This window comes from Parus major, unplaced genomic scaffold (assembly GCF_001522545.3).
Source record: "Parus major isolate Abel unplaced genomic scaffold, Parus_major1.1 Scaffold273, whole genome shotgun sequence".
Classification (NCBI taxonomy): Eukaryota; Metazoa; Chordata; class Aves; order Passeriformes; family Paridae; genus Parus; species Parus major.
In genome coordinates this window covers 60,586-65,660 of record NW_015379267.1, presented here as the reverse complement: position 1 = coordinate 65,660, position 5,075 = coordinate 60,586, and positions in this window count along the sequence as shown.

Sequence of the window (5,075 nt, the reverse complement as noted above, 5' to 3'; positions counted from 1 at the left end):
TCACCGGCAGCCGGGACTGACGTCATCGACCGGCGCCGCGCGGGGGAAAGGGCGGGGCCGCCTCAGGCCCCACCCCCCCTCAGTGATGGACGGCGGAACCGCCGGGGGGGAATTAAATAATTGTGAGGAGATAAGGGGGAATTAAAGGGGGATCTGAGGGGGGAAAGGGGGATCTGAGGGGGTAATGGGGGATCTTAAGGGGATAAAGGGGGATCTGAGGGGATAAAGGAGGTTCTGAGGGGAAAAGGGGGTCCTGAGAGAATAGAGGGGATCCTGAGGGGAAAAGGAGGATCTGAGGGGATAATGGGGGATCTGAGTGAGATAAAGGGGATCCTGAAGGGGGTAAAGAGGGATCTGAGGGGGAAAAGGGGATCCTGAGAGGGGAGAGGAGATTCTGAGGGGATAAAGGGGGTTCTGAGGGGGAAAAGGAGGATCTGAGGGGGTAAAGGGGGATCTGAGGGAATAATGGGGGATTTGAGAGGGAAAAGGAGGATCTGAGGGGGTAAAGGGGGATCTGAGGGAATAAAGGGGGATCTGAGGGGGAAAAGGAGGATCTGAGGGAATAATGGGGGATTTGAGGGAATAAAGGGGGATTTGAGGGAATAAAGAGGGATCTGAAGAGATAAAAGGGGCTCCACCTCCTGTTTCATTTATTCCCAGCGTGACAGGACGGATCCCTGGGGATCCCGGATATCCCATTAATATCAGCATTGTCCGGGGTTATTTATGGGATCCCGGGAGCCCTTCCCGTGCTCTTCCCTCATTTCCATCACAATTCCCCCTCTGGAGCCGCCAGGGGCCGGCACTGCTGGGATCGGCCCGGGAGAAAGATCTGGGAATGGGAATGGGGGACTGGGAACAGCCGGGAACGGGAATGGGGGACTGGGAACAGCCGGGAATGGGGGACTGGGAACAGCCGGGAATGGGAATGGGGAACAGCCGGGAATGGGGGACTGGGAACAGCCGGGAATGGGAATGGGGAACAGCCGGGAATGGGAATGGGGGACTGGGAACAGCCCGGAATAGGGGACTGGGAACAGCCCGGAATGGGAATGGGGAACAGCCGGGAATGGGAATGGGGGACTGGGAACAGCCGGGAACGGGAATGGGGGACTGGGAACAGCCGGGAATGGGAATGGGAACAGCCGGGAATGGGAATGGGGGACTGGGAACAGCCGGGAATGGGGGACTGGGAACAGCCGGGAACGGGAATGGGGGACTGGGAACAGCCGGGAATGGGAATGGGGGACTGGGAACAGCCGGGAATGGGACTGGGAATAGCCGGGAATGGGAATGGGGGACTGGGAACAACTGGGAATGGGGAGCAGCTGCGGGGCGGGAGCACCGGGAGCCAGCCGGGATGGAGAGCCGCAATTCCCGGTGGGAATGGCAGGGCCGGGAATGATCCCGGGAAGCGACAATTACCGGTTGGAATGAGCCCGGGAATGAGCCAGGGAATGAGCCGCAATTCCCCGGTGGGAATGAGCCCGGGAATGATCCAGGGAATGATCCTGGGAAGCGACAATTCCCGGCGGGAATGATGCCGGGAATGAGCCCGGGAATGATCCGCAATTCCCGGCGGGAATGATCCCGGGAAGCGACAATTCCCGGCGGGAATGAGCCCGGGAATGATCCGCAGTTCCCGGCGGGAATGATGCCGGGAATGATCCGCAGTTCCCGGCGGGAATGATGCCGGGAATGATGCCGGGAATGATCTCGGGCTGTGTCCCCGGCCCCAAATCCCTGCCAGCTCCATCCCGACCCGATCCAGATGGATCCAGAGGGGCCGGATGGCTCCAGGCTCCCTTCCCGAGGTTTTCCCGGCCTGCAGAGGCGGGCGGGGCTCCTCGCCCGGATCCATCGGGAATTCTCCGGCTGGAGGCAGCAGCTGCTCCCGGTAATTCCAGCCGCGGGGCTCTGGGATGAGCCTGGAATATTGCCGGGGCTTTATGGCCCCAATTCCCATGGGAATTCCGCGGCTTCCAAACGCCACCTGTCACGGGCAGGGACAATGGGAAAGGCTCAGCCCTCCCTCCCCCTGGACATTCCCATTTTTTTTCCCCTAAATTCGCCTTTATTCAATAAAAACTTCCCATTTTTCTCCGCCGCGCACTGAATTTAATCCGTTTTTAAATCGTGTTTGTATTATTTGTAAGATTTGGGGAGCAGCTGCCGGCTGGTTCTGCCGCACATCTGAGGGAACAGATGGAATTTTAATTCCTGGGAATTCTGGCCGTTTGAGCGGCCCCAAAGGAGCCATCAGGGGCTGACAGCCCTTCCCTAAAAAGGGATTTTGTTGGGAAAAAGCTGATCCCGAACCTGGTGGGGGCTGGGGAGAGGGGCTGGGCTGATCCTTACAGGAAACAGAGATTTTTATTTTATTTTATTTTATTTTATTTTATTTTATTTTATTTTATTTTATTTTATTTTATTTTATTTTATTTATTTTAATTTTTATCTTACTCTATTTTATTTGATTCTATGTTATTTTATTCTAGTCTATTCTATTATTTCTTTTAGTTTATTCTATAATTTTAATTTAATTTAATTAATTAAAATCCTGCTTGGAAATCCCCGAATTCCGACCAGGAACCCCCAAAATCCCTGGTCGGGGCCCCGCCCCTCATGAATATTCAAATAACCGCGCTGTGATTGGCTGCAGGGTGGCCGTAAGCCACGCCCATCCCAGAGCGTCCATGGTTGCCGTAGCAACGCTTCCCCTTTGTTTTATCCAATCAGCGGCCGCCCTGTGGCTCCGTGACCCAATCAGAACGCAGTATGCTAATGAGGGGGCGTGACCCCGGCTGGCCCGGTCCGGCCGCGTTGGGTCCGCGCCGGTCCCGGCTCCAAATCCCGGGAAAATCCCGGGAAAATCCTCGGGAAAAGGAGCCCGGGAGCGGGGCCGGGGCCTCCCCCCGGGATCCCGGGATCGGCAATTCCCGCCTGGATCAGCGCTGGGGCCTGGGGAGCGCTCCCGTGTCCCGGTGGAGACACCTGAGCCCAAATTGCAGAGCAAAAAACCGGGATTTCATCCGCAAATTGGGCTTTTTATCCCTAAAAACCTGACTTTTTCCATCCCCAAACCCATGAAGGACGTCAAACCCAGCCAGGAGCTGCGCTGGCACCTCTGAATTCCAAGGATAATCCCATTTTTCCCGAATTTTCCGGCTCTGTCACCAAGCCGAGGCTCCTTCAGCCTTGCCCGGGGTGAGCCGCAAATGGAATTTCGCCGTCATTTCATCACTGCCAGGGGGAGATAAATGAGCCTTTCCCAGGTAATTCCGGAGCTTTTCACCTTGGCAGGAATTCAGGGATGCGGGGGAATTTTATCCCTCATCGACCTCTGAGATAAAAAACGATTTTCCTTCGTCCTTTTCCAAGGAATTTTCTCCCTGCGGGGTTTTTGATTGGCTTTTCTATTTCTATTTCTGTTCCATTCTTATTAAATTGTTATTTTTAATTTTTATTATTCCTATTATTGTAATTATTAATATTTTTATTTTTATTTCTCCCTCTCAGCCTCTCTCCCCACTTTTTCCTGGGAATGTTTTCGGGAATTCTCGGCCGGCAGAGGGGGACAGACTCCAGCGAATCTCCGGGAATTCGGGATCATCCCCGGGGGGGATTTTTAGGGATGGAAAGGGCAAAATCCCGATCCCTCCCCTCTCCCAGGGCTGGAATTCCCAGCTGGAATTCCGAAATCTTTATTCCCGAGTTGCGATATTATTGAAAAATCACTTTACCCAGGGCAGGGAGGATAAAAAGGGGATTTTCCACAATTTAAATCCGATAAAATCGGTTCAAAAATAGAAATCTTGGAATTTCTGTCGCTCAGGGATTCACTCTGGGCATCCTGACCTCTGGATCCTGGAAATTCCATTGGATTTCCAAAAGAATTCCCGTTTTTCTGGAGTTTGGGGATCCTTTGGGAAGGGCTGGAAATCCACACTCCGGAGATCCCAGGAAGAAATCGGGAGGAAAATTCCAGTTCCAGGCCTCCCAAACCTGGATTTCTTTTCATTCCAGACCTTTCAAACCCCAAATTCTTTCCTAATTCCAAATCTTCATTTCCTTCTTAATCCCAGCCCCTAAAACCTCAAATTTTCTTTCCTAATTCCAGCCCCTAAAACCTCGATTTCCATCCTAATTCCAGCCTTACAAATCTTTATTTCCATCCTAATTCCAGGCCTTTAAATCTTGGTTTTTTTTTTTATTTCCGGCCTTTAAAACCTCGATTTCCATCCTAATTCCAGCCCTCCAAAACCTTCATTTCCACCCTAATTCCAGCCCCTAAATCCTCATTTTCTTCTCAAATTCCAGCCCTCCAAAACCTCAATCCCTTCCCTAATTCCAGACCTTGGAATTTGCATTCCCAGCTCTCTCTGCTCAGGACGATCTTGGCAATAATTCCCATTTTTTCCCCCTCTGGCTCCATTTATCATCCGGAGTGGGAAAAGCTCCCAAATTCCCTGATTTTCATTGGAAAAGCGTTCAGGGGTGAAGGATGGGGAGCGGGAAATGATTCATGGGGAACATCCCGGGCCCGGAGGCGCCTCGGGAATGACGGATGAGCTCCGGGGAATTGATTTGTGTCAGGAAAATCCTTGAGGAGGAGGCGCTGCCTTGGAGCCCCTGGCACAAATCTCCGGGCAGAAATGAAGATTTTTGGGATCTTTTCCAAATTGTTCCGAAGGAGGAGGAAAATTGGGATTTGTTCCATGCCAGGATTCCGGGCTCTTCCCGAAAATCCGGATTGGGGAGATGAAAACGGCACCAAAATCTTGGATTTGTGTCGGGATTGGGGTTTGAGACACGGGGGAAAGGGAGAGGGAGGAAAATGAAGGAAAAAGGGAATGTTTGGAATGGTTTTAGTTTGATTCCCATAAAAAAATCTCAGCCTGGAATGTCCCAAACTCCGGGCTGGCCTCAATTCCAGCCTGGGATCTCAGCATCACTCCGGGAATTCTTGGGGAATCTGGAAATTCCTTCCATTTCTTGGGAATTCCTTCCATTTCTTGGGAATTCCTTCCATTTCTTGGGAATTCCTTCTGGTTTTTGGTAATTCCTTCCATTTC